Source organism: Rhinolophus ferrumequinum, chromosome X (assembly GCF_004115265.2).
Source record: "Rhinolophus ferrumequinum isolate MPI-CBG mRhiFer1 chromosome X, mRhiFer1_v1.p, whole genome shotgun sequence".
NCBI classification, from domain to species: Eukaryota; Metazoa; Chordata; class Mammalia; order Chiroptera; family Rhinolophidae; genus Rhinolophus; species Rhinolophus ferrumequinum.
This window is the reverse complement of record NC_046284.1, coordinates 5,869-18,809: the sequence shown is the minus strand read 5'-3', so window position 1 is coordinate 18,809 and position 12,941 is coordinate 5,869. Positions and strand designations below refer to the sequence as shown.

General features: G+C 46.7%; 1 pseudogene; it reads left to right on the top strand.

Annotated features, from left to right (window-relative positions):
* The first annotated feature begins 1,246 nt into the window (after window positions 1–1,246).
* Window positions 1,247–10,985, top strand: LOC117023526 (zinc finger protein with KRAB and SCAN domains 4-like; annotated as a pseudogene).
* The last annotated feature ends 1,956 nt before the right edge of the window (window positions 10,986–12,941 follow it).

Below are 12,941 nucleotides of genomic sequence, written 5' to 3'. Positions count from 1 at the left end.
CTGCTCATTAGATTTAAAAACATGAGTATAAATATTAGTGTTGTCTAATAGCAATAAGTCTCAAGTACAACTTCATTTAAAGAAGTTTCACCATTATTTTTAATATGTTCACTCACATGAGTTCTAAGCGTCATCATCAGAACAATGAATGACACCTACTCCAGAGGCCTAATGCTGCAGTTCCTTTTCTCAGAACTCCTGCAGTCTCACATGAAGAATTGAAAATTAGAAAAGGAGCCACTCTGGGCTAAGTAACTAAAAAGATTTATTTCCCCCATGACTGACAAGAGAGTGGGCTGGTGATTAGAGGAGGGGTTGGACTTTGGGCCCAACCATCCTCCCCCCCTAGTAGTATCCTTTCGTGGGAAATAATCAGGTCAACCCAGGAGCTTGTTCTCTCTCATATATAACATATATGAGTTCCCACGAGTTCCAATGAGACTACTGGCTATTCTGGTTTTCAGAAGGCCTGGATTCTAGTACTTCTCTCCCTGAGTATGGGATTTAATGCACAGAGACTAAGGTCTCAAGACCCATTTGGCACAACCCTGCTGCTGTTCTGTGGTCATCAGTGTTTGGTGGTGGCTTGTGTGTGTGCCAAACCTTGGTTGAATTCATTCAGCCGCTGCTTGTGCAGACTCACCACCAGCCCCTTTGGGTCCACTGGCACCCAAGATGCTTTTCTGGAAGCAAAATCTGACTGGTGATGGGAAATTCATTTGTGACTATAAATTTTAAAAAAGTCTACATCCTTGCTAAGCTCTCTTATAGAGCATCATAATTTGAGTATTAGATTATTATCTTGAGTTTTCTATGTAAATAATTCAGCCTGTTCCTTAAAAGTTTTGTATTTGTAATTGTTTTAACTAGGTAATTCAATCAGCTCTAATTTAAAAAAATATATTAAAAACATGTACAGTAACATTCTTCCTCTCATCCTGGTCCTCCTTTGCACTCAGTTTCCAACCATTCACCCCTTACAGGTATCCACTTATTGTCTTATGTATTCTTCAGGGTTTCTTTCTGACTGCACAAGAAAATATAACTAATTATTTTTACTACCTTCTATTCTCAAATGTAGCAAACTATAGACAGAGACCTGCGCCTTGCTTTTCTCCTTTTATCACAGCTGCAAAGCTCATTTTTAAAAGCCTTTTTAATAGGCACGGGGGAGGCGAGGTGAACGGCGGGGAGCTAGTGAACCACAGAGTGTCTGGCGGGGCGGCGGCCAGAGAGGCCGGAAGTGGCCCCTGTGACCCACCCCACGGCGGTTCGCGGGCTTCTGACAGTCGGTGAGTGTGGGGTAAGTCGCGGTCATCCCGTGGCTGGTTTCGGTGTCCTTTTGGGGCCGTCCTCCGGCAGTTCCGCAGCAGTTTTTTCTCGGGTGGTGGTGGTGGTGGTGGTGGTGTGTGTGTGTGTGTGTGTGTGTGTGTCTCCCGGTAGGAGCGCGCGCGCGTGCGTACAGAAACGCTGCCCGCACCCACCCAGGCAGCCGAGTCTCCCAGGAGCGAGACCCCTGGGAGAGACCCTGGGGCTGGCTGGAAGGGTGCTCTGCCGCTGCCAGAGTGGTGCGGGAGGTCCCCGCGTGGGGCCCATGACAGGTGCCCCTTGTCTAGGGCCGTTCCTGGGTGTCTGGGTCCGTGCCTCGGCGTTAGGAGACGGGAATATTGGGTCGCCCACAGACAAGCCCTGAAAATGGGAGCCGTTGCATTGCTGCTCCACCGGGAGACAAGGTCATTACCGGTGCCTGGCGCTTGGATCTAGACTTGATTGGACTTGGGCGCACTTGTTTCTCCATAGTTTGTTCGTGGAGCAGTGTCCCAGGTCTCTTGTGGCAACTGTTAGCAGGAAGTATTTTCTGGGGGCTCTCAATTGCCCAAATTCCATCCTTCCTTGTCCCTCTGTACTGTCTAAGGTTGGGTTAAGAATTAAAACTCCGGAAGGTGCAGAACTGTAATTGTTTTTACCAGAGTAACCACTACCAACCTGACATTTTATAGTTCCTCTACCGTAGGAGTAAAGTCACTTACTGACACTTGAACCCCGTCATTTTTGGTTTGCAGTCACTTAAGGTTTAGAACTAGTGCCATCTGTTGCAAAGGAATCTCAGGGCTCCCTTTCCTTTTAGGGCATGCCCAGGTCCAGTGGCTTCTGGGAATGGCTAATGACAGAGAGGGAGTAACCTACGAGGTATGGTGTATGTGTAGTCTCCACCACCTTCTCCTTTTCTTCCTTTCTTTCCTGGACCTATCCAGCTTCCGAGAGAGAATTTTGTTACCTGTGTACTAAAATTGAAGGGACCAATCTAGAACCCCATCCTGTATGTTTCATTCAACGTATGTTTTGTGTGCCGGCCAGTGTTCTAAGTGCTTTACAAATATTGACAAGTGTGTAACAACTCCATGAGGTAGATCCTTTTATTATCCCCCTTTTAGAGATAGGTAAACTGAGGCACTGAGTAGTTGATAAGAAACACAGCAAATAAGTGGCAGAGATAACATTTAAATCGAGGCTGTCTTGTCCCTGTGCCAGTGTTCTAACAACAGTGTAGGGTAGCTCACCCAGCCTGGTTCTGGCATTGATTTTGCTTAGTGACAGCGCTCATATAAGGCACATTAGGCAGCCTCTGAATGCCCATTTGTCACTTCTCTGCAGCCACTAACACCTGAGACTTCACAGTGAGGGCAGGGTGGGCATTCCCTTCGGTTTTCGTGGGACACCCCATGTATTCTCTGTCTTCAGGAGACACAGTCCCCAGTCCCTGTCTGCCCACCCCATTCTGCTCCCCGTGTCCGACTATGGGAGACTTAGGAGTCTCTATGATGCCTGCCTGTCTTACCTGGAAGGAGCTTTGTTCTTACTCACTGGCCAGGTGACTCCCTCTTCTGGTCCCTATGTTCCCTATAAGCGTTTGCCACTGAGACTTATCAGATGATTTTGTAACTCAGAACTTCGTGTTTTCATTCTTGACAGCAATGCTACTAAGCTGGGGGCCCTTTAGTTCCCAGGGTAAAATTTAGTGATGTCTGGAGATGTTTTTTTTTTTTTTTTTATTAATTTATTTTTAATTTATTGGGGTGACAATTGTTAGTAAAATTACATAGATTTCAGGTGTGCAATTCTGTATCACATCATCCATAAATCACACTGTGTGTTCACCACCCAGAGTCAGCTCCCCTTCCATCACCATACATTTGATCCCCCTCATCCTCATCCCCCACCCCCCAACCCCTTTACCTTCTGGTAACCACCAAATTACGTTCCCCAGATTAATTTTCAAGCCCATGGCCATCCTATGGTCACCGATTGCCCTCCAATCCCCTCACCCTCCCTCCCACCCCCCACCCCTCCCGCCCATCTAGCAACTCTCAGTTTTTCCTCATTGTCTCCCAAACTGTTTCTGATTAGTTCATTCACTTATTCTTTTCTTTAGAATCTGCAAATAAGTGAGATCATATGGTACTTATCTTTCGCTGTCTGACTTATTTCACTTAACATAATGTTCTCTAGATCCATCCATGTTGTTGCAAATGGTAAGATTTCTTTCTTCTTTATGGCTGCATAATACTCCATTGTGTAAATGTACCACAGTTTCTTAATCCAGTCATCTACCGATGGGCATTTTGGTTGTTTCCATGTCTTAGCTATTGTGTATAGTGCTGCAATAAACATAGGAGTGCATAAAGATTTTTGAATTGAAGTTTTGGATTTCTCCGGATAGATGCCTAGGAGTGGAATTACTGGATCATAAGGTAGTTCCATTTTCAGATTTTTGAGATACCTCCATACTGTTTTCCATAGCGGCTGCACCAGTCTGCAGTCCCACCAACAGTGCACAAGCGTTCCCTTTTTGGAGATGTTTTTTGATTGTCATGATGGGAGGGGTGGGTTTTGCTACTGGCATCTAGTGGGTAGAGGCGGGGTGCTGCTGAACACCCTACTATTTACAGGACAGCCCACCAGCCTCCCATAGCATAGATTAAGGCCACCCGAATGTTAGCAGTGCTTTACACAGACAACTATTCACCTAATGCTTTCGCATTGCTTTGTCCTTTCACTTAGAAAACACAACAAAATTATTCTGTGTTTACTGTGTCAGGACCTGGGGAATACAAAAATGAGGAAGCTCAAGATGGAGCTGTTTTCAACACAGCCAAGTTCAGCAGGGTAAACAGATTGTTAAGTGGTGAACAAGGATGGACAGCTGCCGTTGTGTGTTTCCTGTGAAATCCATGGAGCACTCTCAGTGTGCTCTTTCCATGGAGGAGACAGTTCATTTGGCATGAGGGGGTGGGTGAGAGGCTCCACAGAAGAGGGGGCATGTAGTCTGTTTGCCCTGCAGAGACGTGGCAGCAGAGGCCAGGAAACTTGGGGAAGGAATCTTCACAGCTACTCCCGGGCCTTGTCCTGTGTCCCGGGGCCCACGGAGGGGCCACCTGCATTGTACTGCTCATAGAGATTCCCTGCTTTCAGGAATCTGCTGCAGAAGCTCAGGTCCAGCCACGGTAAGCCCAGCATGGCGACAGAGTCCAGACCCAGCGAAGCCCTGGGCGCCCCGTCCACGGACGACCAGTTGGGGCTTCTTGTCGTAAAGGTGGAGGACGAGGAGGCCAGTTGCAGCCCCGCTCCCGGGCCCGAGCGCTCCCGCCAGCGCTTCCGCGGCTTCCGCTACCCCGAGGCCAAGGGACCCCGCGAGGCGCTGGGCCGGCTGCGCCAGCTCTGCCGCCTGTGGCTGCGACCCGAGACGCACAGCAAGGAGCAGATGCTGGAGCTGCTGGTGCTGGAGCAGTTCCTGAGCATCCTGCCCGGGAGCTCCAGGCCTGCGTGCGCGCACAGCATCCGGAGAGCTGGGACGCGGTGGTGGCCGCGCTGGAGTCCCTGGACAGGCAGCTGCCTGAGCCCAGGCCGCAGGTAGAGCCGCGCTGTTTCCCCCTGAACTCGGAACGAGTGTGGGCATTCCTTTCAGACCCCGAGGTGGCACTGTGTGCGCCGTGAACCTCCCTGGCAGCGAGGTGAAGCCCCGGGCCCCTCTCACAGTGATATTTCTAAACGTGTAGAGGAACATAGAGCAGAACATCGAAGAACACAGTTGGGCGGGACTGCAGTTAGCCAAGCGTTCCACAAATTCGTGGGAACATTATATATGCATTTTCAAATGAGTGCACTAAATACTAGGCAGATCTAGGGACAGGTCCAGTAACGGGTCATTTCAAGGTTCTAAGCATGCGTGACTTGGACAATTTTTGCCTGCTTGTGATGTGATGTGAGAACATCTGCAGTTTCTCTTGATGACAGAGTCCTGGGTATGATTATGCCACGTGGCTCTGTTGCTTCTCTAGTAAAAATGAAGATCGGTTTTTTTTTTCCTGTGGGAGGGAGTCCAGGGATCACAGATTCAGAACTTTTGGTGGAAAATAGGTTGACTTTGTCCTGCATCTTCTTGCCTGTTTTAGGAGGAGGTTTCCTCTTTGCATTGTGCTGTGTCCTTGTGAACGTTCCTTCTGAGGACGTGTGGCCAGATCCTTCTAAACAGTGACCAAGAGACCAGGGTTCTTGACGGGGACCTACTGCACCCGTGCCCCGTAACGGAAAAGTCATTTGAAGTCACTTATCTCAGGCTCTTCATTCTTTACAGAGGATGTGGGAGAAAGGAATTTGACTATAAATGTCTGGAGGGAAGCCTGCATTAACGCGGACATACCACACGCAGGGGCCTGTTAGGTGCTTTCACATACCGTGACCTCGTTGACTGGTCCCCAGAAACCTGTAAGGTAGAAATTACTGTCCTCGTTTTTCACACAAGAAGAGATAGGAGTGTTCTCTGAGGCCCCAGAGTTTTCACATAAGTACAAACGTTATAATGAGGGATCAGTGAGTCATGGTTAAGAGCACGGGTTCTGGAGCCACAGCCTCCGAGCTCCCATCATGGCACTACCACTTATTAGCTGGGTGACCTTGGGCAAGCTAAGGAAACTCTGTACCTCAGTTTCCCCATTACAAAAATAACAATAATAGTACCCAGCTCAGAGGGTTGTTGTTTGCGTTGAGTGGATTAAGATTCGTAGAGCTCATAGAAGTAGTGCCTGGAAAAGAGAAGGTACTAGCACGTGCAGAGCATGGTAGAAGTGTTTCATGAGTGAATAAATGAATGACTTCCAGGTGCCAGGTGGTGACCAGGGGCCGCTGCTCTGTTGCACGATGGCAGTGTTGACTCCGGCTCAGAGGTCACGAAGTGCCCGGTTCCAGCCGATGAAGGCTCTGCTCAAGCACGAATGTGTGGGATCCCAGTCCCCACCAGACAGAGGTGAGGATTATCTTCCGCCGACCTCGTCCAGTTTCGCTTCAGGTTCGTGACAAGGCAGAACTGTTGCTGGGGCTCCACGTGCCCAGCACAGATGGACTCGACTTTCAGACTGAGACGAAAAGGGAAATTTCAAACGGTGGTGGAGAGCGTTCCTCACCAAATCTGGACATAGTAAATTAGACTTCGTTAATATGTGGGTTTGGAAAGAATTGAATTTTTAACAACACTGTGGTCTCCACTCATTTAACATATCTTTGTGGATATGTGGTAGCCGTACAGTAGGCACCAGGGGCAGAGGCGGCATAAGACAGATTTCTTGCTGCAGTGGAGCTTACATTCCGGGAAGGAAGATAGCACGTACATTCAGAATACAATTTTAGGCACTGGTAAAAGCTGTGAAGAAGATAAGGCAGAATCGGTAAAGCCAGCCGGAATAGTCCCGAGATTTTAGGACAGCTGCAGACAGAGGAGCATAAACCCTCGGTCTGCAATGAGAACAGGATGAAAATCACTCAGTAGGAAACTGCTTCGTGTTCCCGGTGTTCGCCATGTGCTGTGAACACGTGGGTGGATTCTCAATACACGCGACACTGGGACACGCCAGTTATACCACACAGTCCTTATTTCTAAAATGTAAAAGTTCCCTTTCGCTTCTCGAATCTGAGCAAATTCTATATGAGCAGACACCAGTTTCCTCCTTTCTGGGCCCAGCTCTGTCTGGCTCCTTGAGGTTTTTAAAAGTAAAGCAAAAAATACCCCAAGAGCTACGAAAGACACTGTAACAACAGCAACAGAAATCCTCTTATCCCTTATCCTGGCGAAGTTCAAGACTAAAGCATCTTCAAACGGAAGGCTCTGTTTTGTTTTCACGTTGGTTTCACTACACCATCCCTACTGAGCAGCCTGTCTTTTTCTGTAGTTTTCATCCATCTATAGAGCACACCACACGTTGGGGCCCTAGGACGGAGCTGGTGGGGTCAGGAATTCTGGAAAGGAGCACTCCATAGGCACTTCCTGGCAGGAAGGTGCAAACCCAGCATTTGAACTTGGGTCCCACAGGCAGGAAGGCGGCATGCGAGGGTGTGGATCTCATCCAGGGCCTCTCTCCTTCCCAGCTCTGCAGGTGCCTGGGCTTGCTGTGGGCGGGCGCTATACAGCGCACGCAGTGGTGGCCGCCGGGCTAACTCCAGAGTCCCAGGTGAGCTGGAGCCCCTCTCCCTCTTCCGTGCCCTCTGCTCCTGTGTGCTGCCATGGGGTCCCGCCATCCCCACCCTAGACCCCAACCCAAGTCCTAGATGGGATTTTCATGTCCTCATCTGTGCCGAGGCTGTTGACCATCTCCTCGCTTCTTTTTGGTGCCTGGCGGAAAGCTTTGTCCTGTTGTGTCTGTTTTCCTCCAAAAAGTAGAATTGACTTACGCAGATGGTTAAGAGCTTCTCAGTGCTTTGTATTATAGTCGATTGTTAAGTAAGCAACAGCATGACAGTCACTTTATCACGATGACCTGTGATAGGCTGACTCATAACTAGGAGAAACCACTCCGTGACCGAGGGCTGCTCTCTTCCCAGAGCCTTTTCCTGTTTTGTCAGTAGCTTGGCGGGGGGCTGTCTGTGTTCCCCAGATCTTCCCTATTCTGTCTCTCTGGTCAGCTCCTTCCTCAAAGGGATTTTCTTCTTCCAGAAGGACGCTATAGCAAATGAAACTGAAGATTTTCTTGTGATGGTGGTTTCGTTTGGTTCTGTTTCTTAAAGTTTCTGAAAAGCGTCCTGTTAGTGAGCAATTAAAAACCCATGGCCTCGGCCTTCAAGGAACTTAAATTTGAAGGGACAGATAGGGCATGTTCTTTTATCTAAACTTAGAATACAGTCTGAACAAGCTTTACTTACACTGGGTTTTAATTTGCTACCCAGTTCTTCAGGCCCTTGAAGACAGTGTTTGAGGCTCTGTAGTGTCCATTTTCTTCCCTGCCTTTTCTCCCCTCAGACCTCGATTTCGTTGTATTTAAAAAAATGAGTAATGTAAACGAACCCCCACCCCACTTTGTCCCAGCACACCACAAATCTTCAGAAAGATTTCGATTTGGTTTCGTTTTCTTCACTGTGTTGGCCTTTATTTTCCAAACCGGTTCACTTTCTGGACTGTTTAGGTATTAAGTGAAGTACTTACCCCAATGCGTGTAATAGTTCTTTCCTTATATGGCCCATGTGATTAGAGATCAGATTAAGTGGGTCAAAGGGTGCCACACAGGCTCTTTTTCACAGGGCCCCTTTCAGGGGATGTTCATTCTTTGCATGTGTCAGCTTTGGAGTGATTTTGGACGAGAGGAACTAGGTGGGATTCCCTGTTGTTGCAAGGGCTGCTGAAAATGGAAGATGTGGCTCTCACTGTGTCCCCTGGATGGACAGAGCTGGATTCATCTCAGGTGAAAGTCATACAGAGGTGAAAGGCAGGAGGACGGTGTTCCTCTGACCTCCCTGGGTAAGAGCAATGGGCACTGATTGCTCGTCAGGTTTCCTGGCTTCCTTTGTATGAGAACCAACTGGGCAGTTAGAAGCCACGGTTTGCATTCAGAAGGCTGTTATGGACTAGCTCTCTGACAGGGCTTTCCTCCCTGCCCTGTCAGTGTTCTAGTCAGGTTAAACGGGAGGATGCGGATACAACGCCTAGTATAGGCCTGGCTCATCTCAGATGCTATGTCAACGTTGATAGCCCTTTGGAGCCTCTGCATGTGTCCCCAGCACAGTTGACACCCCTTTCCTCCATCCTCAGCTTGGACCCTTCTTCCTCCGAGCACCCCTTCCTCTTCATTTCCATCCTGATTCCTGTACTGAAATCCTCATCCACGCTTATACAGACCTCTGTAATTCTCGCCACCCTGGGGTCATCAGAGAGCTTTTTTCCATGGCGTGGCACAATTGAGAGTTGCTGGTCATTTGTTATTTCAGGTGGTGAAATGCAGAATAAGATCAGAGACTTGCCTCTAGATGAGAAACATCCAGAAGAGGAGCCTGGGCAGACCCTGCGCCACCTGTGTGAAGCCATTGCTCCAACCCCGCACCACCTGGGTGAAGCCATTGCCCAGATCCCTGCACGTGCAGAAGCTGGTGAGCAGGAGGGCAGGTTACACAGAAAGCAGAAAGGCGGCACATCTGCCAGGAATGTGGGAAGAGTTTTGCTCAGAGTTCAGGCCTGACTAAGCACAGGAGAATCCACACTGGGGAGAAGCCCTACGAGTGTGAGGACTGTGGCAAGTCCTTCATTGGGAGCTCTGCTCTCATCATTCACCAGAGAGTCCACACTGGGGAGAAACCCTATGAGTGTGATGAATGTGGGAAGGCCTTCATTCAGAGCTCAGACCTCACCAAGCACCAGAGAACTCACACCGGGGAGAAGCCCTATGAGTGTGATGAGTGTGGAAAGACCTTTAGCCAGAGCTGCAGCCTCCTGGAACATCACAAAATCCACACTGGGGAGAAGCCATACCAGTGCGACATATGTGGCAAAGCCTTTAGGCGGAAGTCACATCTCCTGAGACATCGGAAGATCCAGAGTGATAAAAGCGTTCAGGATCCTGAACACGGGGAGAGCTGGGAGAGTCAGGGGACGCTGGAGAGTCACAAGGGGAACGTTGAGGCTCCCATGTCTTATCGATGTAATGAGTGTGAGAGGAGTTTCACTAGGAATAGAAGCCTTATTGAACATCACAAAATCCACACTGGAGAGAAGCCGTATCCCTGTGATGAATGTGGAAAAGGCTTCACCCGGACTTCATACCTTGTTCAACATCAGAGGAGCCATGTTGGGAAAACAATTCTGTCTCGGTGACCTACGTCTTCCGTGCCAAAGTTGAAGTGAAGGCACCCTGGGTCCCTTCCTGACTACAGAAACTGGGCTTGGGATGTATTGCCCCCTGTACACCGTCAGGCGTGTGTGTGAGGGGAAATATAGTGCGTGGCTGAGATGAATTATCTTCTACATTCTAGAAGGTGACTAGAAAAAAACTTGTTGGAAAGGAAGCGTTGTCTGGAAGAGGTAGGACCTCGAGTGGTTTGCTCTCACCTACCGGACTTCAAGGGCTTCCAGACTGACTCACCACTCCCAGCCATTACTTGATGACAGATCCTGGGTAGGTGGCTGATTTGGGGCTTCTCTCTGACCCCTCATTTTGCCTATGTGAACCCTTCACAAGTGGGTTGGATCAGTGACATCTCTACCCCACCATTGTGCCTTGCGTGTAGGTGCTACAGATGTTTATTAAATAGACCACTGCATTGACCTTCATTTCGCGGAAAATCTGGTGTCTAGATTTCAAGGGTTTCTATCTAAGGCCATTTTTGTTTGTCTAATTCTCTGAGGTTCTAGATTCTGGGTCAATCTAGTGCATTCATTGCCAAGTACATAGAAATTTTAGTACAGAATTTGCAAGGACTGAGGAGTGTTTATTTAAAATATGACAATGGATATAGTGGAACATAAACCTAAACCAAGTTTTAGTAAAGAGCTACAAAAATATTTTTTTATCTACACAAAACAGAATTAGGAGACCCAGTCTGAAATATTTCAATTTTTCATGGAAAATCAAGATAAAGGGTTTGGAGGTGTACAAATTTGCAACTCATTCAGGACAATTAGATTTAATGTTCTGAGTCTTGAATTACCTTCAGAGTTCATGCAATCATGAAAAGGCAGCGTCCCTTGCAGTTAAGAACTCATGCTGTAGAGTCAGATTAAATCTTGCCTCTGCCACTTATGAGGTGAGTCACCCTGTGAAAATTACTGGTATGATGTCAAATAAATACATTTAAACTTAAGTAAATGTTACCAGTAGACATTTGACTGGTTTATGTATATGTTGAAAAGTTGTTATATACTTGTTGACAAATTGTTCTTGTCTCTATTTCATTAGAAAACTAAGAACCTACATATATTTATAGTCAAAATTTATTTAGTACAGTAGTCATGTTTCTTACTTTTTTCCTATAGTGACTGGTAAATCATTCAGCCTGTTACTGTTGTTTTTAATAATTATCCCAACATTTTTATGACTATGTTAAGGTTAATATTTATATATTCCCTAAATAAGAAACTTAATACCTTCTCCTTCCCCATCAAAATTCCTCTTAATCCAGGTTTCTATTTTCAGAATAATATAAATGTAACTTTCTTTCCAATGTAACTTTTATGCTTATCAAATGCAAGCTAACCTCCCAAAGATGAGCAAACTAAGTTGTAAGTATCTCTACTAAATCTGTTAGGGATTGCTTTTTTAAAATCATGCATAGATTCTTCCCGAATATTAGCTAAGAAAATCTATTGGGAATTGCTTTTGGAATGCTAGTAATAGGAACAGATAACAACAATGGCTTAAACAAGGTAGCTATCTGTATTTACCTCACATAAAAGTAGTCTATAAGGTAGGAAGTCCATGATTGGTATGGTGGCTTCGTGGTCACAAGGGACCCATGCCTCTTCTATATTTCTATTCTACCATCTGTAGTGTACAACTTCCATCCTCAAGGTAACCCCATGGTCATGTTGGCTATTGGAGCTCCAACCATCAGAGAGAAGAAGGAAGAAGCAAAACGGTGTGTCTTTCATCTAAGGCAGCACCCTTACAGAGCTTTCCAGGAAACCCAAAACATTATTATGCACAAAACAATATTCATAAATTTAATTGAACGCTCCTAACAGTAACAGAGACTAGGAAATTGACTCTTTAGCTGGTCGCATTGTTACTCCTCTCCTGTGATTAATAACCAGCCTTCCCTGGTTGATGAAACCCCAGGGAGAGGATTTATGACAATTCCTTTTGGATACTCTGTCTTTAGGCAGATAAGGGAAGGGGGGTGGGGAAAGGGGTGTCAGACAAAGCCTCTCTCTTTGCTGTTTTTCAAGTGCTTATGGCGCAAGATAACCAGTCTATTGAAGCGCGTGTTTTGGGGAAGCATATTCTGGTACCATTCAGTAGCATGATAGAATTTAGGCTTCAACAGTATCCCTCTGGCTGCTCTATTGAGAATAGACTGTGGAGGACACTGGTAAAAGCAGAGGGACCAGTTATAAGGTTATGGCAGTAATCCAGAAGCGAGATAATAGTGTATCGACCCATCTTTAGGAGAATGGATGAATGAAATGCTATATCCTCTAGTGGGTTATACAATTGTTAATGAAAATTAATTTTAACTCAAAAAGTGGATAAATCTTAGTAACGTATTGAGTGAAAAGGCAGTATCAGATTACTTATGATGTGATGCCTTCTTGATCGAAAAGTCAAACCATATATTTTTTGGGCATGCATATGTACCTGATAGAACTATATTTATAAAAGTAAAAGGATGATAAGATTTTTAATAGTGGTTCTCTCAGATGAGAGGAGATATGGAGAAAGACAAGGAAGAGACTGATAGTAAATGTAAATTGTTGTAGTTCTTACAGATTGGGAAATGGGTCCAGGAACGTTCAAGTTTTAGAGCCAGGGATAATGATTAATCGAATTTGGTATATGAGTCCCACCGGGGTTGGGGGATGAATTAAAATCCAGGAAGGCTTTGCACGGGTGAAGTCGTTGCTCGTTCTTGTGGCTGGGACCTCAGGGCTCCAGATTGCAGGTGAGGCCCAGGCCGGGAGGGCGCAGCAG